The sequence below is a fragment of the Lathyrus oleraceus genome, chromosome 2, assembly GCF_024323335.1.
Source record: "Lathyrus oleraceus cultivar Zhongwan6 chromosome 2, CAAS_Psat_ZW6_1.0, whole genome shotgun sequence".
NCBI lineage: Eukaryota > Viridiplantae > Streptophyta > Magnoliopsida > Fabales > Fabaceae > Lathyrus > Lathyrus oleraceus.
Window position 1 is genome coordinate 293,448,956 of NC_066580.1, and position 25,333 is coordinate 293,474,288.

A 25,333-nucleotide genomic window follows, 5' to 3' on the forward strand; every position below is an offset into this window, starting at 1 on the left:
AAATAAGAATAAGAATAAGAATAAGAATAAGTAATAACATACAAATGTCGCAATATTATCGATTGTTCCTTGATGTTCATCATCCATAATTAATAGAGACATAATTTTGCAGAGAGATTGACCTTGGCAGAGAGATTGAGTGTTGCGTTGAGGTTGAGTGTTGCAGGTATTGAGTGTTACAGATATTAAGTGTTGCAGATGTTGAATGTCGTGACTTGCTGCAATATTTATAGATGAGATAGGTTGGCAAGTTGCAACATGTGATGTATAGGTGTAGGCGCCCTTGGGAAGGGCGCATGCCTTTTGCTTTTGCATGCACGGCAGTAGGCGCAAAGCTAAGGGCGCATGCATGTGTTTAAGCATGTATGGGAGTAGGCACCAAAGCTAAGGGCACATGTGTTGCTTTATGCGCCATTGATAAGGGCGCTTGCCTTGTCTTGTTAGGGCAGAAGCATCTTTGCATAGAATCATGCATGCACATGCCTTGGCTTATCAGGGCAAAGAATCATGCAGGCGCATGCCTTGCCTTGTCTTGTCTCTGCATGGAATCCTGCAGATTCTTTACGTGATCAGTACACTTGTCTTGTCTTTTGCTGCCTTCACCATCTACCCTTTTTAACTGCATGCTAATATGTGATCAATGCGCTCACCATCAAACACTAAACTTATGTTTTAAAAAATGTCTTCATCACCACATTACATGATCAATGCCCATACCGATGGTGAAATATTTGAGCATCACTTATTCGGTTTTTGTTTTCGCAACACAGAAGTAACTCGGTTTATAATAAATCGATGATAAAATTTTCACATTTGAAACAAAGAATAGAAAAGAAATTGCAGTGTAGTCAGGTGGGACAAATCATCTACACAAATCTGGTGTTCTTTACAGACAACCAAGTAAAGTCTTATTAGTTGAAGATTCGAGATGATGACGATGTTCAACATATGTTTGTTAGTCATGAACAATTTGGGTACAATGATATAGAGTTATATATATTAACACAACAACATCAAGTGTCTCAGTTCGTTGATCCGTCACAAGTGTTTTGTGAAACAGATGACGACGAACAAGATGAAGTCAATTTTGTTGACGAGGAAGAAGAAAAAGCTGAGTTATTGGTTGATTCAATGCTGAATGATGATGAAGAAGAAGAGCCATTACTAGCTAGTCATGTATATTGTCCACCTCAATGCATGACAAGCTTGAATTTGAGTGCAGATGAACCTTTGTCAAATATATTTTACAATCCTTATGTGAAAATTCAAGGATCATTGAAAGAATGAGACACATTTCGCACAAAAGAAGACCGTGTCAGAGCCATTAAAAAGTATCACATGGAATTATCATCTTATTATAGGGTTGATCGAACTAATGCAACAAGGTATAAGATTTATTGTCGAAATGAGATATGCATGTTCCGGTTGTCAGGATCTTACCAAAAGAGGAGTGATTCTTGGGAGATTGATTCTATGGGTCCAGTTCACATATGCTTAATCACGAACCCAATGGAAGACTATCATAAAATCAACTCTCAGTTAATATGTGATGAAATTTTGTCTGTCATTAGCGATAATCCGTCGTTAAAGGTGAGTATAATAATATCGCATATTGTAACACAATACAACTATAAGCCACCGTACAGGAAGGCTTGGATATCTAGGACTAAGGCGGTTGAAAAAGTGTTTGACAATTGGGAGGAGTCTTACAAACAAATTCCAAAATACTTGGTGGCTCTTAAACATTATGCTCTAGGGACTATTGTCAATTTGGAAACATTGTCGGCATATACCCCATACGGGACTTGTGCTATTGGTAATGGAATGTTACACTGACTCTTCTGGGCGTATCAAACATGGATCAAAGGTTTTGCTTTCTGTAAACTTATTATACAAATTGATGGTACATGGTTGTACGGGAAATATAAAGGAACGCTACTGATGGCAGTGACATAAGATGGCAACAACAACATTTTTCAATCTCCTTTGCCCTAGTTGAAGGGGAGACTGTTAAGGGATGAAGTTTTTTCCTAAAAACTCTCCGATTGCACGTTGCTCCTCAGCCTAACTTATGTTTGATCTCAGAACGACACCCTTCAATAGTGAGTGCCTACAAAAACATTGACAATGAATGACATGATCCTCCATCGACGCATGTCTACTGCATTAGACATATCACTCAAAATTTTATACGGGAGATCAAAGAAAAACTGTTGCAGAAGAAGGTTGTCAGGGTATGCATTAATATAACCTTCTTTCAAACACTACCACAAAGACATCAGATTGTCAAACACATATGCAATACGGTGGATTGATAATATTCCTTTGGAGAAGTGAACTAGGGCATACGACAACTGTTAACGTTGGGGCCACATGACAACAAATCTTGTGGAATCAATGAACTCTATCTTCAAAGACATCTGAAACCTACCTATAACTGCTTTAGTAAAAGCAACCTATTTCAGGCTAGGGGCGTTGTTTGAGACCAAACGTTCCAAATGGAGTTCAGTGTTACAATATGGGCAATTGCTCAATGATGCTTCAATGAAATTCATTAGAGAGGAAGATGCCAAATCTAACACACACGTGGTTACGGTGTTTGACCATACTAAAGATTGGTACAATGTTGCTGAGTCCATGGATTACAATGAAGGTATGCCGAGGGGACACTATAGAGTTGAACTAGATAGAGGTTGGTGCGACTGCAGAAATTTCCAAGCCTTTCGTATGCCCTGCTCCCATGTCATAGCGACATATTCAAAGGTTCGACGGGATCCATCATACTTACTATCCGACGTTTACAAAGTCATAAGCCTTTCCAATGTTTACAAAATTAGCTTTTCAGTGGTAGCAAAAGAGGATTACTGGCCTGCATATCAATGAGACATTCTCTAGTACAATGAAATAATGCGAAGGAAGAAAAAGGGTTGCCCAAACAGCACCGTATTCGAACCAAAATGGATACAGCGAACAAAATGGCTAGATTATGTAGTTCATGTCGCCATCCCGATCATAATCGTACTAACTGTCCCAACGTTGGAACAAACACAACAAGATAGTTTTAATTGTAACTCATTTGCTTTATATTAAAAATAACATTTATTTCATATGATAACTTTGTAAAGAAATACCATCACAAACAAATACAACACATATAACACATAAGCAACACATAAACAACAACACAACAAACTACAACAAATAAAATACCATTACTAACAAATACAACACATAAACAACATAACTATGCGATTACAACAACATAACTATGCGATTACAACCATCAAAACAATTTGAACATAATATACATCATCATGTGAACGTCTCTATCAGTCTTAATATCCACCCGTACACTAACTTCTCCATTTTGGTTGAACGTGGACTCAAGCCTTTGAATTCTTCTCATCCTTTCACCCTCTGCAATTTCTCCATCTAACCAACGATTCAATATCCTATTAAGATGTTCAGACATTTCTATATTCCAAAGTCGGATCTTTATCGGAGGCTGCATTGCAGAAAAGATTAAATCAATATTTATCTTATGAATATATGCGTATTCAGACATGGTTAAAGAAAAGAAAATTGAAGGAGATTGAAGAAAAATGGAAGGAGGGTGAGAAGTTGTGTGAAAAATTATGGGAGATGTGCAGTGTATTTATAAACCAGCACACATGCATGCGATATTGCCATAGGCGCCACATACACATGGCACATGCATGCGCCAATGCATGTGGCGCCTTCACATGCTTGGCTGCATGCATGCACCATATGTTTGGGCGCCTCCTTTGAGTGTTAATTAGATGCGCTAGTTCAACTGACGCATAAGTACTGAAAGGTGATTATTTCGGCAACTAATTTGAAAAAATATTTATTTTAGTATTTAAATTAAAAAAAATGATTATTTTAAATTTAAAAAATTGCAAAGAAGAATCTATCGACCGTTACAAGAATTACAAATAAATGACAAGTCAACGTATAATGTCAACACAAGAAATGTTCCTTCTTTCAAAGATGATTTTGTGGATGGTTTCACAAATAAATTAACAACTCTTGTTTCTTCTAAAATATATATTTTAAAATAAAATAAAAAATATTTTTTAGCTTTATATGAAAAAAGAGTTAGAATACTGCTAATATTTTAAATGTAAAAGACGTGACATGTATATTTATAATTTAACCTTTTGAAAATTTATAGTATTATTAATTAAGTGACTTTTTTAAAGGAAAGAATATTTTTCAAAAAAATAGAGCAATTAATCTTTTATTTTACATACACAGTTTTTATATATTTTGATAATTTTTTAATGTTCATTTTTGAAAAAAATAATAATTATAGATTATCCCTACATATTTATATTATTCTTCCTTAATATTTTATATTTCTTACTAAAAATGGTATAACGAATTAAAAAAATAGTTGTTAACGTGTCTTGTTGCTTGTAATTATTTTTGGTTTTTTGATTATGCTGTAATCAAGATAGAAACTTGTGAAAAAATTTCATTGGCTTAATTTAGGCGAAATATTTTAATGACAATAATGATTGAAATGACTAATGAAGTCATATCATTTATTTTGTTTATGAATTAATATTTTAATTTTTTAGAATCATCAAACTTGTTTTTTTAATTTTTTTTTATATATAATTATTTTATTAATTGCAAATTTATTTATAAAATTTGACTTTTTCTCTTTGTTATTGATTTACAAATAAGTTATTTTTGAAAAGGCTCGAAAAAAATGGTAAGGGAAAATGGAAAGACATCTCCAATCTCCAAACATGTTGTTTAAAAAAATTCAAAATAAGTTGCAAGCTATGCTCACAAATATTTTATTCGTCAAAGGGTTGAAATGAATAACATCGTAATATCTCATATTCCCTTAAATGCTCAATTATTTGTCAGTTGAGACCAATTGAGTTCCTATGTACTCCATCTTTTGTCCGTTGGAACAATTAGAGTTCCTATATGCTCTAAATGTTGTCAGTTGGGACCAATAGAGTAACTAGTGAACTTTGAAGAGATTAATTATTAATAAAAGAGACAAACCAATATTAATAAGTACAAAAGAGAATATTTTTGGTAACACTGATAATTGGTCAATTGGTACTGAAAGATAAAATATCAATTGAGATATTTTATATTACTACATAATATTATAATATATATTAATTATATGTAATATATATGTTGTGTGGTGGTAAGAGAAGGGGAAGAGATCAAATTGGAGAAAGAGATAGAGTTATCAGAAAGTGGGAGAAGAGAAATAAAAGAAAGAGGAAGAGAGGAAGAGGAAAAAGAGAAGAAGAGGAAGGGAGGAAGAAGAAGGAAAAACTCATGAAGAATCATGGAAGCTCATCATCACCATTTTCTACTAATCATCTTCACCATCTCTATGTGTTAGAGGTGAGTTCTAGGTAGAACTTTAGATTTAGAAATTAGGGCTTGATAAACCATGGAATTGATAGTAGGATAGATGATATTATGATGAGTTCCTCCATGAATCATGTGAATTTTCATTAATGATGCTTCTATGTGTGTTTTGTATTTGTTGGATTCTTGTGATTTAATGATATAGTGGTTTCTTTGAAAGTGTTGTTGATGTATTTTTATGTGTATGACAAGAGGTTGGTTGGTAGGGATGAAATAAACATTATGCAGGTTGAAATTTTGTAAGTGTGCAGAAGAAATGAAGTTTCTGTGTGTGAAAAAGTGGAATTGGTTTGGGACCAATCAATTGCTCAAACTTTCTGTTTTGAAGAGAATGAAAATTTGGCAGTCGATTGGCTTTTGGTTGCAATCGATTGTTTAAACTTTCTGTTTTTGAAGAAATGAAATTTATTAGCAACCAATCGATTGGCGTTGGGAATCAATCGATTGATAAATTAAAATATGTCACCAATGGGGGTCAAACCTGAGACCTCCTTGGTATGGTACAAGCCTTACAACTAGGCCAAGGATTTTGTTGTTGAATACTTATGCAATGAATAAATGTTAACCTAAATCTTGATTAGGATAGATTGATGAATTAATTGAGTGTAATAACTTGACTACGTTTGTTGTACCATGTCATAATTACCTTGTGTATACCTTATGAACATTATGAATCATATTATGATATATACTAAAGTATTGTTATTGTATGCGTGCATGAATGGTTAAAAACGTATGATGATTAGTGAGGAAACCTTAGGAGTATAACTTGATTAATAACTTAGAAAGATAATATAGGTTATGGAAATGAGTATACAGTGATGCTTAGCCGCAACGGTACCTAGGTGTGTATCGTGGACAAGTATTCACTTGGTAAACGAATCAATATGCTTTGTATGAAACATGTGTGATTTATGTATGGGAATAGATCATGTTATGATGCCATGAGAATTGATATGATATCATGAGAAGTTGTTTGATATTTTTGGTGAGGAACTTTTATTCCAAAATCCCTATTTTGGTGAGGAGCGTTGCTCCAAAAGTCCTATTTGTTATTGTGAATTAATCACGTATTTGGAATTAGTTTTGATGGTGCACATACCACTTCAAAGGCTTAGGTAAAGTGGTAAGTGGGGATGTGGCACCAATGATTCGTGCCTCAATTGAGTTTGAGCCCCAACCATGGCGGACATGGGGGAAAGGTGGACACCTAAGTGGGTTAGAGTCCCATACGGTGAAAGAAACCCTAAGTGGGTTAGATCCCATACGGGTGACATTCACTTGAAATGAGTTTGGAAATCATAGAGGACCCGATATCCCTAGCGAAAGTCGAATCATACGAGCATGCATGAACCGGGCCTGACTTAGACGTAAGTCCGTTTGGGGATTGATGTTTCGTGAATCTGAATAGTGATTTGTTGAGTGGATGCACTCAAGTGACATGTTTCCATACATTGCGAATATCCTTTAGATACTTGAGTCTTAGTTATCTTGTGTGCATGATACATAAGTAATAAGAGATGAAGACTCGAGTTAGGATTTGGTTAGAAAACCATGTAGAGTCGAGTGGACCCATAGAATAGGGGAACTCACTGAGATTATTATCTCACCCCAATATTGTTGTTATTTTTCAGGTTTTGGTTGCAGGTTTAGTATACAAGAAGAGTTGTGCAATGATGTTTCAAGGGATGCAGTTATTGTGATTTTCCGCTGTGAATCTTGTACAATGACGAGTATTGTATTTAGATATTAGATTTTCATTTTTGGCACTTTCCATATCTTGTACCATATGTTATACTCTTTTTGGTATAATTGGTCAAGTATGTAAACGATGCCATTAGGCACTTATGTTGTGTCAGTACCAATTAATAACACTTGCATGATATTATTCTAGATATATATTATACGGGGTGTTATAGTTGGTATCAGAGTAGGTCGATTCTCGACCTAGCCTTGAAACATCATAAGTAAATCTATTCCTGCCTCATAGGTGTGTTTAGCCGACATGATTCTTAATATCATTATATGTAGTATTGGGCCTGACAACCTAATGCTATATGCATGGTAGGTAGTGTAACAGCCCAATTTTTAGGAATTAATTATATTATTATGTTATTATATTATATTTAATTATTTAGAGTGTTAAGTAATTAAGTGGTTGTGAGGTAGTATAATAATTGATTATATTAATTGAATTAGTATGTTAATTAATTAATTAGTTGATACGAGATATAGTTAAATAATTATATTAATTAAATTGGTATGTGATCGCGACTTTATGAGTCGATTGGGGTACTAACTGCAAGTGCACAGTTCTATCGCGTAGTTTTAAAAGATATCGATCCCACAGGGACTTATGAATCGATATACCGTTTTCTAAGGTTACTTCGTAAAGCTAAGGCGGATGATACTTTGATTGTTTGGGGGAAAAGTTAAGACTAAAATAAGATCTAGGTTAAATATCAATTAAGCGGATATCGGTATGTAGTTCGTCGTAATTAGGGAATCAAGTCTTCGTTGGTTTCTTGGTTTTAAAATAAATCTTTTCAGTAGACACTATTGATTAAAAACCTTTTCTCAAACTCTCGCTCTGTTGAATAGACCATGACTTTAAATTAACGTAGCTGTCACTTATTAGTTAAGTCCAAAATCACTTTTTGAAAACAATAGAATCTATAGAAACTCTTTTTATAAAAATAATAACCGTTTAAACACCCTTGTCTCAAACTCTCGCTCTGTTGACTTAGATTATATAATTAAATTCAAATGCTTAACTCTCGTCCTCACATTTAACTTTTAAAAATACTTTTTGAAAAAGATTAGAATTTAATTAACTCTAAAAATTGCTTTCGCCCTGATCTAGAATTAATGTCCAATTTACATTGTCCAGTTAAAAACTCAAACTTTCGTTCTATTGATTTTAACTTCTTTAGTCTTTTACTCTCGTACAAAAACCTTGGTATTAAACCTGTAAATTGAGACCATAAAAAGAGTGATTTTATTTTTAAACGTAATTAAACCAACTTAGTTTTGATTCCTTCGTTCCGCTTACTTTACATACCGATACCTAAATAAATTAGCCGGACATGCTAAACAGATCTAAACAATCATCATGCTTAAATAAATCCATCTCAGGCAAACAATATAAATAAACAATAATGTAGGGCATATATAAATTCAAACAATAATTAAAGAACCTGAATAATTAATAGCAATCTTGAACGCTCCACCACAGACCGGTTGGATTTGTTCTTGAATTCTTCAATCGGACAGGAAAATAAAAAGTGAAGGAATAAAAATCTAGGATCTAACGTAAGGTTAGATCCAGTAAAAGATACACAATAGTTTCCGGTGTAGAAACTATTGTGTGAAAAATTAATTAAGTGCTGAAAGATTGACTGGAAAAGAAAATAAAAATTGCAAATAAAGTAAAAACTGTAAAAAGGTAATGCTGTAAAGTATGCTTGCACGGCCGGAAGAGAACAAAAAAGGAACGAAGAAGAAACTTTAGGGTTGGAAGGAAGTGACTATTTATACTAGTCTACTTTGTAACGGTTTCCAAAGCTTTCCGTGTAAAATCCTCACGTTCCAAGAGTCAAGCGAAATAATAGGCTTCAACGTGCCTCTGTTGCGTTTTTGAAGCCAAAAATATAGGAGAATGGTGTGACGTCCGTCACACCATGTGTTACGCTCGTAACACAAGGCAGCAGGGCGTGACGCTCGTCACACCTTGTGTGGCGCTCATCACAGGCTCAACGCTCATGACTTGTATTTTTGGGTTAGGCTTTGGTGAAATTGCTTCTCTTCATTTCTTTTTGCACCTCCTTTTCTTCCTTTTTCACTTATGCTTCAAATAAGTTACCTGAGACAAATAAAAGGAAAAATACCAAGTAATATCGAATAAAATGAAATAAATCGAAACAAATAATAATATAATTTAATTAAATCGAGTCCAAAAATGTGATATTATTTCATGTTATCAAACTCCCCCATACTTAGATCTTTGCTTGTCCTCAAGCAAGATACAATCTAGAACTTGTAAAAATTTTGCCAGATGAAATTTCAAAACACACATCAATTCGTATCAGGTTGCAAGTAAACCTTGTTTAGAAGTAACCTGGGTTTAGTCTTGACATCAACAACTACCGTTACAACCTCAGATAACCTCACCTTATGTAAACCAGTTCGAGTCATGCTATTATAACCAGCCTAGTTCTTTTTCTCTTATTTCACCCGTTTTCATTCTAGCGAAATCACATTAAGCCCTTTATCATTTCGCGCACATAGTGGAGTGACCGGTTAGTGATTCTGATCCCCTTTTTAGCTTGAAGCTCTGGTACATTAGTCGGATAACTTCGTTTCTTGGTCCATTGCAAATTGCGGGGGATCGGACCGTAGTCCGCCCTACCAAGTTCAGCACCAGATACCTGCTGAACCAACTCATAATGGATCTTTCGTATTATGTTTTTGTATGATCTGCAACTTTTAGATTAAATGATCTGGTAAGGATCACCTAACTTAGTTAGTGCATTTCCTGATATATATATATTTTTTTTATTTTGGGAATCATTCACTTATATTCATCGGCCCTCCATGTAGTTTGCTATTAAGATGGTGCTGACTTCTTGTATAAACTACTCGGGGTTACTATAAAGTTAAAAGTCCAGGGACTTGTATAACAGGTACCTTTCTGATCTAACATGTTGAGGTTTGTTTAGAGCGTTGGGGCGGTAATAATTTTTGTCTTAATTTTTCTCAAGTTTGATGAAATAGGCAACCTTTATATTTACTGAGTGTGTTGAATTTTTGTTATGGCTCATGAAAATTTGAGGGAATAGATAATAGAAATTTCTCACACTAGGGACTTAATTTAGAATAAATATATATAAATATATATATATATATATATATATATATATATATATATATATATATATATATATATATATATATATATATATATATATATATTTTATATATAAGAAAGGGAAATAACAATGAAAAGGGAAAAATAACATACTTGAAAAGGGAAGATTTAAAGAACAAGGTTTTTCCCCCCATACTTAAATGGAACATTGTCCCCAATGTTTCAAATAAAATAAAAGAAATAGAAAAGAGAGAAAAAACTAAAATCAATGCTGCCTGCCACCTCTTGTTCTTGGACCTGGTGATCGTTGACGGACTTCTAAGTCGTCAAACCTGCTGAGCAACTCAGCGAACCGCTAGTCGGTTATGGAATTTCTCGCTTCATGTTGTTGTTGCATCTGGCGCATCATTTGCATCACTTCGAGATTCTGCGCTTGCATACCATCGATAGCATCCATGATGTCGTCGTTGGTTGCTGGCCTTCTTCGTCGACGACGTCGTGAGGATGGACCAGCTGCATTATCGGAAGGGTTGAGCGGGACTGATTGTTGTGCAGGAACCTGATCACCTTGCTCCATTTCTGCAAACTCGTCTGGAGGCGGGTTTGCTTGTGTAGGCTCGGTAGCTTCGGGAGCATTCAGATCATAGATGTGGCGGTTGGGATTGGTGACGTCTGTTAGGGCAATGCTGGGTAAAACAACGCTTGGGACTTCCTGGTTGTTCACCATAAGGTAATACCCTCCGCCTACCCTGTTTTTAATTAGGTGGCTGGACCGACAATAGCTTATATCCATAAATAGGGGTGGGAGAGCTTGTAAATTTTGAAGTCGATCCCCAAGATTTAAGCCAAGTGCTATGGTGGTGATTAATCCACCAATTACAAAAGGTTGACGACCTCTAGCACATAGGGTGCGGATATGATGAAATAGGAAGGAGGCAGCGTTTACCTGTGTATCTGCTGCAAAGACCTAGTGGAGGAAAAATAATTCCTTGGCGTTGACTTTGCTGTTGTTCGGTCGACCAAAAATAGTGTTTTGCAGGATGCGGATGAAGTACCGGATGGTTGGGTTATGTATATGCGAAGCAAGTAATACATCCCAGTTGTTGGTTTCCACACCGGAAATTTTTCTAAAGAGGTCGAAGGTGTTTATATGCCACTGGGAGTTCGGAGGTATCCTAGGGTTGACTTGACCTTCTACAGGGAATTGTAGCATGGTGCTCAATTGGTTTTGGGATAGGGAGTACTCGGTGTTGAACATGCGGAAGGTTGCGGTACCGGTTAAGTACTCGTCTTCACCGGTAGGAGTGTTGTACGAATAAGAACTTAGAAATTCTAAGGTGAGTGATGGATAGGTAGGTTGATTGTGTGTGAAAAGAAAGGTTAAATCAGCAAGGCGGAGCATCCATTCTATACCTTGAAGTAATCCTAATTCTTGTAAACAAGTTAAATCAGGATACCTGGTAGAGATGACACCTCGCTGTTGGAAACGCTCGAACTGCTCCGAATTCTTGGTTTCCCGCCATACCGATAAGTGGTTTGAAAGAGGTAATAAGGGGATAAGGGAAATGAAATTGATTTTATAGAATGGTTTGTGGTGTATGAAGAAAGGTATGGTGGGTATTTATAGGAAAAGATTTGGAAGTTGGAAAGGGAGTGGTTGAAAAGTAAATAAATGTGGGTAAATGGGTGAATAAATGGGGAAGGTAAAAAGTGGGTGGTGTAACGGTCGTGTCTCCAACGATTACTAACGTTCACCTAGTCTGAAGGTGTCACGCTCGTGACAGGGGTGTTACGGGGGTCACATGCACTTGGTGTGACGACCGTAATGGATTGTGTGACGCTCGTCACACAGTCATTCTTGCAACGTACTTTGTTTTTATCATTATATTTTATTGTTGTTATTTTGTTATGCATATGTTTATTTTATTTTGCTATTGTGATACTTTTAAATTGCCTTGCATGCTATTCTACTTTCATAATATATATATATATATCTTTAATAAGTTATGTAGGTAGCAACAGTAGAGAGCATTATTGATAGATATTGCATAAGTCATAATAAAGTAAAATAAATCAATAGCTTCATAAAATAATCATAATGTAACATTGGAAGACAAAAGCAAACATGCGAAAGAAAAACAAATACTAAAATAATTTGAAACAAAATTAATGAATAACCTAAACTAAAACTAAGTAACTAAGAAAAACAACTTCTATCCATCTGCATGATCTCTGGCCGGAGGAGCAAAGGAGTTAACACGGTTTAGCAACTCGTGGAACTGATTTGTCATACTGTTCATGTATCCCAGAAATTCTTGTCCCATGTTAGCTAACTCTTCTCTGAGGGCGTCCTGTTCTGACATCAAAGCCTGAATGGTGGTGTTATAATTAGTTCCGGGCATATGATGTCTAAGATCGGGTATCGCCGATTCTTCGGTCGGGACAGGTTGAGGAGGAGGATCAATAGCATAATAACCAGATGGTGTCTGAGGGTCAGACTCAGCATAAGGGATCTGGTCGTCACAAATCTCATAGTCCTGGATGGATTCAGTAGATCTAGCAGGAGAGGGTGTTCCGTTCAGATTATAGAGCCAGTTATTGCGGTTATGAACACTAGTCCTTGGACTAGGCAAGGTGAATAGGAAAAGAACTTGGTTGTTAATTATAAGCTCAAACTCTTCAGACCCTAGGTTTGCTATAAACATAGTGTTGAAGAGGAAGGGTATACTCATAGTCGCAATGCCACAAAAAGGGCTTAAGTCAAGCATAGGTTGACGTAATCCGATAGCATTACCAATCATGGTTATCAAGCCGCCTATTTGAATTGGTGCTCGTTCATCTTGGATAAGGCGGTCAAAATTTGCCAACATAAAAGTGGCACCGTTTACTGGATGGTTCTGGGAAGCACAAAATATGATGAAGAGTTCATCACGTGAAACTGAGGTACTGTTTGACTTCTTCCCAAATAAGGTGTGGGCCAGGATCTTATGGAAATAATGAAAGGCCGGGTTATGTATGTTTCCAGAAAGAAACTCATGTTCCTCAGGATCGTCATTTCCAGTCAAGCTTCCCCAAAAGTGTTCAAGTTCTCTATATTCAAAAAGTTCTTCTTGGCTCACTGTGAATGTATCAAAAGAGGTAGGGAAACCTAAAAGGTTGGTAAAGTCTTGAATGTTAAATTGATACTCCATGTTGAACATTCTGAACTGGATGAAACCTCTGCTTATTCCTTTTCCATGGCTGGGTAGATAGATCAGGGAGCTAAGGAATTCTAGCGTTAGTCTCCGGTAAGTGACGAAATGTCTTCGGATAGGAGTGGTTTCCCACCCTATTTGACTCAGCAAATACAGGACACTCTCTCTTAGTCCAAGGGCAGTCATTGCCCAATCATCAACATACAAACTAGGTAGCATCTCTCTCTCTGCTAGTTCCTCAAACTTTTGTTTCTGAACTTTCCCTCTGAATTTGATACCCATACGATTAATTTGTCCCATCAGGTTAGTGTTAGCTAGAGAAAAGAAAAACAAGAGTCTTAGTCAGGATTTGGCCAAATGCCGAAAGAATAAAAGAAGAAAAATTAAAATAGATTAAGAATGAATACTAAATAAAATTTAAAAGAATAATTAAGGAAGAAATGAAAATATAAATATTTGTGGGTTGTCTCCCACTAAGCGCTTTGTTTAATGTCGCAAGCTCGACATAAACACTATCAAATATAATCTATAAAATTTGGGGGCACTACGTCTAAGTGCAGGACTTGTGAATCTTCAATGTTCTCTGCATGATGATAATGTTTTAGACGCTGCCCGTTTACGATAAACGGTTCAATGGATTTTCCTTTAATTCCCACCGCTCCACTGGGAAAAACATTGGTGACTTGGAAAGGACCTGACCATCTAGATCGTAGTTTTCCTGGGAGTAACTTTAGCCTAGAGTTAAATAACAGGACTGTATCGCCTTGTTTGAAGATTTTCCTTGATATGCGCTTGTCATGCCATTGTTTTGTTCTTTCTTTGTAGATTCTGGCATTTTCGTAAGCGTCTCGTCTGAGTTCCTCTAATTCGTTTATATCAAGGATTCGCTTTTCACCGGCGGCCTTATAGTTTAAATTTAGATTTTTAATAGCCCAGTAGGCCTTATGTTCTAATTCTACCGGGAGGTGGCAGGATTTTCCATAAATAAGCTTAAATGGGGTTGTCCCTATGGGAGTTTTGTAAGCGGTTCGATACGCCCATAAAGCTTCTGGTAATTTCAATGACCAGTCTTTCCTTGAGGTGGCGACTGTTTTTTCAATAGTTGTTTGATTTCTCTGTTAGACACTTCCAATTGCCCACTGGTTTGAGGATGGTAAGGTGTTGCCACTCTATGCCTTACGCCATACTTAAACAGTAGTTTTTCGAGTACCTTAGATATGAAATGCGATCCACCATCACTGACTACTATTCTTGGGACACCAAATCTCGGGAAAATTATATTCTTGAAGAGTCTAGTTACTACTCGTGTGTCGTTTGTTGGAGAAGCTATAGCTTCAATCCATTTTGATACGTAGTCGACCGCTACGAGTATGTACTTGTTACCGAAAGAAGGTGGAAAAGGTCCCATGAAATCTATCCCCCACACGTCTAAAATCTCTACTTCCAAAATGCCCTTTTGTGGCATCTCGTCACGTCTAGATATGTTTCCTATGCGTTGACATCTATCGCATTTCTTGATGGCCGCATGCACATCCTTCCATATATTTGGCCAATAAAAACCGGCTTGTAGGATTTTGGAGCAGGTCTTAGATGTACTTGCATGTCCACCATAAGGAGCGGTGTGACAGTGTTGGATTATATTTTCTACCTCTTCTTCAGGTATACACCGACGGAAAATACCATCGGGGCCTCTTTTGAAAAGTAAAGGGTCATCCTAGTAATAATGTTTTATGTCATAGAAGAATCGTTTCTTTTGCTGGTAGGATAAAGTAGGTGGAACTATTCCGGCAACTAAATAATTGACGAGATCAGCGTACCATGGTGTAACACATATAGCTAAGGTGGTTTCTACCTGTTTATCAGCTTTATTTTCTTCCAAAGTAGCTATAAGTTTATCGTACGAGAAATCATCGTTGATCGATGTTCTTTCCGGTTCAAGGTTTTCGAGTCTAGAGAGGTGATCTGCTATTACGTTTTCAGTTCCTTTCTTGTCTTTGATTTCCAAATCGAACTCTTGTAGCAACAGGATCCACCTTAGGAGTCTAGGTTTAGCATCCTTTTTTGTTAAGAGGTACTTGATAGCAGCGTGGTCGGTGTAAACGATTATTTTAGCTCCGACCAAGTAAGAACGAAACTTATCTAGTGCAAACACTACTGCTAAGAGTTCTTTCTCGGTTGTGGCGTAATTCATTTGTGCTTCATCTAGAGTTCTACTTGCGTAATATATGACGTGAAGCTTTTTATCCTTTCGTTGTCCTAAAACAGCGCCCACGGCGTAATCACTTGCGTCACACATTATTTCGAATGGTTCATTCCAATCCGGGGTCTGCATTATTGGTGCGGAGATCAATGCTTGTTTAAGCGTTTGAAATGCTTCTAAACATTTATTATCGAAGATGAATTCAGCATCCTTCATCAATAGTCCGGTCAAAGGTTTAGTTATTTTAGAGAAGTCTTTAATGAATCGTCGGTAAAAACCGGTGTGTCCTAAGAAGCTTCGTACTTCTCTCACAGTTTTCGGAGGTTGAAGGTTTTCGATTACCTCTATTTTGGCTTTGTCTACTTCAATTTCTCTATTTGAGATGATGTGTCCTAAAACAATTCCTTCTTGTACCATAAAGTGACATTTTTCCCAATTAAGTACTAGGTTTACTTTTACACATCGTTCTAGAACTCTTTCTAGGTTTTCAAGACATTCTTCGAAGCTTTGTCCGCATACGGAAAAGTCATCCATAAAGACTTCCATGATGTTTTCGAGAAAATCGGCGAATATTGCCATCATGCACCTTTGGAAGGTTGCAGGAGCATTGCACCAGCCAAACGACATTCGTCGATAAGCGAAGGTGCCAAAAGGACACGTGAATGTTGTCTTTTCTTGGTCATCAGGATGAATTGGTATTTGAAAGAAGCCTGAGTAACCGTCTAGATAGCATAAATGAGAATGTTTTGCTAATCGTTCTAACATCTGGTCAATGAATGGTAAAGGGAAATGATCTTTTCGGGTTGCTTTGTTTAGTTTCCTATAGTCAATGCACATTCTCCATCCCGATTCGATTCGTTTGGTTATAGTTTCTCCTTTTTCATTTTCAATAACTGTTATACCTCCTTTCTTTGGTACTACGTGTACAGGACTAACCCATTTGCTATCAGATATAGGATATATGATACCTGCCTCTAATAACTTTGTTACTTCCTTCTTCACTACCTCACTCAGGATCGGGTTTAATCTCCTCTGATGTTCCCTAGAGGTTTTACAGTCTTCTTCTAGTATGATGCGGTGCATACAAATAGAAGGACTTATCCCTTTAAGATCGGTGATGTTGTATCCTAGTGCGGTTGGATATTTTCTTAAGATATGTAGGAGTTTTTCGGTTTCGAGTTTTCCTAGGTCTGCATTAACTATTACTGGTCGTTCAAGTTCTAAGTCTAGGAATTCATATCTTAGATTTTTGGGAAGTGTTTTCAGGTCTAGGGTTGGTTTCTTAAGGCATTGTGTAGGATCCAGTGTTATTGCTAAACATTGGTTAAGTTTGTCTTCTACATGATAGTCAGGCAATTTGTCATTTTCTAACTCTGTTTCTTTTATGCATTCATCGATGATATACATGAAGTAACATGTGTCTTCTATTGCAGGTGCTTTCAAAAATTGGGAAAGAATGAACTCAATTTTCTCTTCTCCTACTTCGAAAGTGAGTCGTCCTCGTTTTACGTCTATGATTGCACCGGCGGTTGCTAAGAATGGTCTTCCCAATATAATGGGTGTAACTTCATCTTCTCTAATGTCCATAATTATAAAATAAGTTGGAATGTAGAATTGACCTATGCGCACGGGAACGTTTTCAAGAATTCCTACAGGATATCTAACGGAACGATCTGCTAATTGCACAGACATTTTAGTTGGTCTTAATTCTCCCATTTCCAGTTTCTTGCATATGGATAAAGGCATAACACTGATACTAGCTCCTAAATCGCATAGTATAGAGAAACTACCAGGGTCCTTAAGTTTTGGAGGCATATTCTGGATTATGGCGCTACATTCAGCAGTGAGTGTAACAGTTTCGCTCTCTTCAAGTTTCCTCTTATTAGAAAGAATTTCTTTTAGGAACTTAGCATATGAGGGCATCTGCGTAATAGCTTATGTAAACGGAATTGTGATGTTTAATTGTTTCAGTAAGTCAACAAATTTTTTAAATTGGCCCGCATCTTTGGTTTTAATAAGCCTTTGAGGGTAAGGGATAGGTGGTTTATAAGGTGGTGGAGGTACATAGGGTTCTTTCTTTTCTACGGTTTCCCTATTACTTTCTTCCTTTTCCTTAGGTTTACTTTCTTCCTCAGTTGACTTTTTAGAGTTTTGGTTTTCAGTTCTTGGATCTACTGGTCCTTCCACTTCCGTTCCACTTCTTAGTATGATTGCATGAGCGTGGCTTTTCGGGTTAGGTTGGGGCTGTCCAGGAAATGTACTAGTTGGGGCAGCTGTAGGCGCTTGTTGTTGAGCTACTTGTGATATTTGTGTTTCCAGCATTTTGTTATGGGTAGCCAGGGCATCTACTTTACTTGCTAGTTGTTTGATTTGTTCGCTAGTGTGTATATTCTGGTTTAAGAAATCTTTATTGGTTTGCTGTTGAGAAGCTATGAAGTTCTCCATCATGATTTCCAAGTTGGATTTCCTAGGAACATTATTGTTAGGTGTAGATGGGGTCGGCTTTTAATATCCAAGAGGTATAGCTGGGGCTTGATTTGGAGCTTGTCCTGGTGCGTATAAAGCATTATTACTCTTATATGAAAAATTAGGATGGTTCTTCCAGTTAGAGTTATAGGTGTGCGAGTAGGGATTTCCTTGAGCATAATTCACTTGCTCTGCTTGGATTCCTGTTAGGAGTTGACAATCTGCAGGAGTGTGACCTTGGATTCCACAGACTTCACAATTCTGAGTTGCGGCAACCACGGTGGTTGGAGGTGATACATTTAAACTTTCAATTTTCTGGGCCAGAGCATCCACTTTTGCATTAACATGATCAAGGCTACTTATCTCGTACATGCCACTTTTCGTTTGAGGTTTCTCTACCATTGCTCGGTCGCTTCCCCACTGATAATGGTTTTGGGCCATGCTTTCGATAAGTTGATAAGCATTGGCATAAGGTTTATCCATAAGTGCACCACCTGCGGCGGCGTCTATTGTTAATCTTGTGTTGTACAAGAGACCATTATAGAAGGTATGAATCACTAACCAGTCCTCTAAACCATGGTGTGGACAAAGTCTCATCATGTCTTTGTATCTTTCCCATGCTTCAAAAAGAGACTCGTTATCTTTCTGTTTAAATCCATTTATCTAGGCTCTCAACATAGCTGTTATGCTCGGAGGAAAATATCGGGCAAGGAAAACTTTCTTCAACTCGTTCCATGTGGTAACTGAGTTGGAAGGGAGAGACTGAAGCCATCTTCTAGCTTTATCTCTTAACGAGAAAGGAAAAAGACGAAGTCGAATTGCCTCTGAAGTGACACCATTAGCTTTAACAGTATCATCGTATTGGACAAATACAGATAAATGAAGGTTTGGATCCTCGGTGGGATTTCTAGAGAATTGATTCTGTTGCACTGCTTGCAACAGTGAAGGTTTAAGTTCGAAGTTGTTTGCTTTGATTGCGGGTGGAGCAATACTCGAATGCGGCTCATCTTGCGATGGAGCGGCATAATCTCGAAGAGCACGAGCTGGTTCTTCCATCTCGGGTATCGGTGAAGGAAGAAGATTTTTGAGGTCGGGCACTTCGATAGGAGGGAGATTGTTTGCAGCACGATATTCCCGAATTCGTCGTAAGACTCGGAGATATAGTTCAATGTCGTTGATTCGTAAGTAAAACGGCTTGCCTTGTGAGCGAGTGTGTGGCATAAAAATCAACGAAAGAAAGAAATAAAATAAAAATTGCCTTAGTCTCTACAACGTAACAGAAGAGTTACGATATCGACTAAATAAAAGTCCTCGGCAACGGCGCCAAAAACTTGGTCGCGACTTTATGAGTCGATTGGGGTACTAACTGCAAGTGCACAGTTCTATCGCGTAGTTTTAAAAGATATCAATCCCACAGGGACTTATGAATCGATATACCATTTTCTAAGGTTACTTCGTAAAGCTAAGATGGATGATACTTTGATTGTTTGGGGGAAAAGTTAAAACTAAAATAAGATCTAGGTTAAATATCAATTAAGCGGATATCGGTATGTAGTTCGTCGTAATTAGGGAATCAAGTCTTCGTTGGTTTCTTGGTTTTAAAATAAATCTTTTCAGTAGACACTATTGATTAAAAGCCTTTTCTCAAACTCTCGCTCTGTTGAATAGACCATGACTTTAAATTAACGTAGCTGTCACTTATTAGTTAAGTCCAAAATTACTTTTTGAAAACAATAGAATCTATAGAAACTCTTTTTATAAAAATAATAACCGTTTAAACACCCTTGTCTCAAACTCTCGCTCTGTTGACTTAGATTATATAATTAAATTCAAATGCTTAACTCTCGTCCTCACATTTAACTTTTAAAAATACTTTTTGAAAAAGATTAGAATTTAATTAACTCTAAAAATTGCTTTCGCCCTGATCTAGAATTAATGTCCAATTTACACTGTCCAGTTAAAAACTCAAACTTTTGTTCTATTGATTTTAACTTCTTTAGTCTTTTACTCTCGTACAAAAACCTTGGTATTAAACCTGTAAATTGAGACCATAAAAAGAGTGATTTTATTTTTAAACGTAATTAAACCAACTTAGTTTTGATTCCTTCATTCCTCTTACTTTACATACCGATACCTAAATAAATTAGCCGGACATGCTAAACAGATCTAAACAATCATCATGCTTAAATAAATCCATCTCAGGCAAACAATATAAATAAACAATAATGCAGGGCATGTATAAATTCAAACAATAATTAAAGAACCTGAATAATTAATAGCAATCTTGAACACTCCACCACAGACCGGTTGGATTTGTTCTTGAATTCTTCAATCGGACAGGAAAATAAAAAGTGAAGGAATAAAATCTAGGATCTAACGTAAGGTTAGATCCAGTAAAAGATACACAATAGTTTCTGGTGTAGAAACTATTGTGTGAAAAATTAATTAAGTGCTGAAAGATTGACTGGAAAAGAAAATAAAAATTGCAAATAAAGTAAAAACTGTAAAAAGGTAATGCTGTAAAGTATGCTTGCACGGCCGGAAGAGAAAAAAAAAGGAACGAAGAAGAAACTTTAGGGTTGGAAGGAAGTGACTATTTATACTAGTCTACTTTGTAACGGTTTCCAAAGCTTTCCGTGTAAAATCCTCACGTTCCAAGAGTCAAGCGAAATAATAGGCTTCAACGTGCATCTGTTGCATTTCTGAAGCCAAAAATATAGGAGAATGGTGTGACGTCCGTCACACCATGTGTTACGCTCGTAACACAAGGCAGCAGGGCGTGACGCTCGTCACACCTTGTGTGGCGCTCGTCACAGGCTCAGCGCTCATGACTTGTATTTTTGGGTTAGGCTTTGGTGAAATTGCTTCTCTTCATTTCTTTTTGCACCTCCTTTTCTTCCTTTTTCACTTATGCTTCAAATAAGTTACCTGAGACAAATAAAAGGAAAAATACCAAGTAATATCGAATAAAATGAAATAAATCGAAACAAATAATAATATAATTTAATTAAATCGAGTCCAAAAATGTGATATTATTTCATGTTATCAGTATGACTAGTGAGTGGTTAATTATTTGAATTTAAATAAAGGTATTTAAATATTAGGTATTATTGGGCCTAGTGATTAAATTAGATGATTTAAGCTCAACTAGAATACTATTATAAATAGTAAGAGTGAAGGAAGTGAGAATTAGAATTCACTTGAGCACTGAAGGCAATAGAGGTGAAATTGCTTCTCTTCATTTCTTTTTGCACCTCCTTTTCTTCCTTTTTCACTTATGCTTCAAATAAGTTACCTGAGACAAATAAAAGGAAAAATACCAAGTAATATCGAATAAAATGAAATAAATCGAAACAAATAATAATATAATTTAATTAAATCGAGTCCAAAAATGTGATATTATTTCATGCTATCAGTATGACTAGTGAGTGGTTAATTATTTGAATTTAAATAAAGGTATTTAAATATTAGGTATTATTGGGCCTAGTGATTAAATTAGATGATTTAAGCCCAACTAGAATACTATTATAAATAGTAAGAGTGAAGGAAGTGAGAATTAGAATTCACTTGAGAACTGAAGGCAATAGAGAAAGAGGAGAGGAAAAGCGAGAGGAGTCAAGGTTTAATAAATAGTATGATTGGGTTAATGGGTAGGAACATGATTTAGATTGAAATCCTTGATTGGCATGATTTGGAATTATTAGGTCTTGATAAATACTCTTGAATTGTGATTAAATTATGCTAAAACTGTGACTTTTTACGGAATCGAAGTCCTCCAACGATGAAAAATGCGATATTATTGTCTGTACATGCCTTACCACTAGGCTAGAGAGGTTGTTGTTGAATACTTATGCAATGAATAAATATTAATCTAAATCTTGATTAAGATAGATTAATGAATTAATTGGGCATTATAGCTCCGTTTTGAATGCGGACGGATGCATTGGTAAGATAATGAAAAAGGCTATTATTATGATATCATATTATAGTGTATTATGCGTCTTACAAATTCTATGAATTTTATTTTGATGGGTGTTAAACATGGTTGATATGTTTGATTGTGAAATAACATGACTAAAGATAACGTAAAGGATTATTATTGTTCCATGTTATAAAATATTATGTGATTTATAAATGCCATGAATTTTATCATGATGAAAATAAAATATTGTATGAATGTGTATGTATACCATTATTGGATTGTGAATGATTTCTGGTTATGGATGTGTATATGTAATCATAGATGATGTGTGGTGATGAATGTGTATATGTACCAATTGTGAGTTATGGTGGTATGTGGAATGTTAAGATGGTATAGATCTTAATTGCATATGTGTTGGTATGTGTGCATTCATTCATAGCATGGTTGACTTCATTGTGGAAGTGGTGAAACTGTGGGTTCACATGAGAAGACGTTGATTCTTAATTGGAATCAGGCGTAGTATTAAGCGGTGATCCTTCATTAGAAACAAACGTAGCAGACGTTAATCCTTAATTGGGATTAGGCGTAGTATTAAGCAGTGATCCTTCATTAGAAACAGACGTAGGGCTTTGGTCTTGTCCGGATCGGAAACGTGGCTTGGATTCTAGATATTGAATCGGAAAGGGGTGAAACTTTGAGTTCACATTGCAGTACCACATGCATAGAGTCACATTGTCTTGCATTGAGTCGTCGATAGTTATGTGATCATTGAATGCATGTATTGATGTGAGTGTGATGTACGTTTGAAATATGTGAGATGAATGTTGATTAATATTATTGATGTGATTATACCAAGTGTGATGAATTCTTAAATTATGTTTTAATTCATTATGCCTTATTATGCTATATTCATAATGATTTGGAATTCTCACCCTTTCTGTTTGAATGTTACCTTTACATGGGTATCGTGCAGATACTACAGAGTAGTATTGCTGGAGTAGGTGGACGGTAGCTTGTTCAAGAATAGCTGGAGAGTTTCCGTATTTAGTTTGAAATTAGGTAATGAGTCAATGCTCTGGTCATGTAACACTGGGTAGATTAGTGGTATTGAACTCGTATCTTATTTGAATATGCTTTACGTCATTAATTGTTTTATTTTATTTGATCATGGTATGGGACATGGATCATCTTATGAAATACATGAGTATTCTTTATTTTCCGCTGCGAACGCATATTGCTTGAATATTCATGATGAGTGAAATGTGTTATTTTGAATGACCAGGTGTATTGTTGGTTTTTGAAAGTTTTAAGTTTCGAAAACGTCGATGTGACGCCCTTTTCCTTATATGCGTGCTTATTTACTCTGATTATATGTTAAATAATTTGGGGTAGAAAAAGGGGTGTTACAGGTAGGATTATGATTGAGCGACCACGAGGACTCCAAAGTGTGGGTGGAACTCGTGCTTTGAGGGTAGGCTCAAGACAAGAGTTAGAAAGTAAGGCGAACCATATGGCTTAGTTAAAGTTTCAGTAAGAGTTGTGATTCATGTAATGTAGAATTGAGGGGTGGTTTGTGGTTCAAATAATCAGGTAGTGCTGAGGAAGTCGGGAAGTTGAGGATTTCTATTGGATACACTGTCAGAGCTTTGAGAGAGACGTGAATTTGCTAGTGGAATAAGATATACCCACTGATATGGAATAAGTATTATAAGTAACTTCGTATGGTGAAGGAGAAAGGATGGTTATGTTGCACATATGTCATAAGGTTTGGAAGTGAGGTAGTGTATCAGTGTTTCAATTTCTAAGGCCACTAAAACATTTCGGAAGAACGAGAGTACTTAGTGGAGTATATATTTGGAATGGTACCTTGCAAGTGGTTGAGAACTTGAGAGATAAGGACGTTCAATTTTGTTGGGAGCCTAAGGTAGTGGTGAAGTCTAAGGAGAGACTCGAGGACATGTCTGCCTATTCCAAGTGAAACAGGTATGGACCAAATGAAGGTTAGAAGATAAATCAAGTATATTCAGTCTTAGAAGGGAGATCGGATTCAGGATAGATCGTCAAAGGTTTAGTGTTGGTAAGAAACTGTTATGAAATGTGTAGTTACCTAGGATCAGTAGAAAAGGATTTGTGTCAAAGAGGGAATGAGCATTATATAACAACGAAAGCTTTAGTAGGATGGGTTGAAGGATATTTGTGTTGAGGAAAAGAATAAGTAATTGGATTTAAGGAATTCTAGTTGAATGGTTCTGTAATTGGAACTGAGAGAATTACCATAGGAAGATAAGTGAACGTAGAGTGTGGAAGTAGTGTGAATGTTGCAATAAATTTTTTGTAATGGGGTACATTTTAGATAAAGGCACAATGGGACCATCAAGATTCATTAAGGCTAAGTTATGGGCGTGTAGTTGATGATTGTTCGCATGAATATTTTTAGAGGAAGGAGTGTAGTGGGAAAAGTTAAACCTAGGTATTAAGAGAAGTATGTGATGCCGACATTATGGTCACAAGTGTGTGTAATGGACTCCTTGTCTTGAGATGGATGTGAAGTAATACACACTTTGTTGAGTAATGAGTCTTGTTTTCCTAGAAATTGAGTTTATGTTAGACAATGAAAGACAAACCAAGCTTGAATACAGAGCTAAGTGTGGAACGTGAAACAAACTATGTCGTATGGACTCATAATGAAGCGATAAGGTTGTCAGTAGCAAGTCATATAGGTGAGTAGCTTATGTGTGGTGAAGTGTTCAATGTATATTGGTTTGGAGGAGAATCCAAGTCAATAAGTATGTGGTAATGTCGAGCCCCACCTTAAATGCGTATCATGTGGTTTGCAAGGGTAAGAATGGGTATTTGAAAGCTAAGTTGTTGTTCATCTTCCTGAGTAATGTTTGGATTTGGTTGATCACAAAGTATGATAATCACACCTTGTTGGAGCTGAATGTATCCTAAATCGCATTGGTGTACCGTAGGAATGTGCGAGTTAGGGATAGAGTTACAAGTTACCATAAGTCAAATTGATTATTTTGAAATTGTAATTTTGGAAGGTGTAATTGCATTGTTGGTCATCTATAGAGATATCATGGAAGTCAGATGTTTGGGGAAACCAACCTGGTGAACCATGCTCAGTTTAAGTAAGTTTTAGAAGTACCATTATTGTGACTATGAATAACTATAAGGAACATAGCTAGAAGAGACCTACTAAGTGGTGATCTGGAAGAGATTAGTTAGGTATATTGTATATGTTGGTAAGG

At 36.3% G+C, this 25,333-nt stretch overlaps 1 non-coding gene across 1 annotated transcript; it reads left to right on the forward strand.

Annotated features, from left to right (window-relative positions):
- Positions 1-18,728: 18,728 nt before the first annotated feature.
- LOC127124855 (small nucleolar RNA R71) lies at positions 18,729-18,835 on the forward strand. Its single transcript, XR_007804334.1, has one exon. It is a non-coding gene; the product is annotated as a small nucleolar RNA R71 (small nucleolar RNA).
- The last annotated feature ends 6,498 nt before the right edge of the window (positions 18,836-25,333 follow it).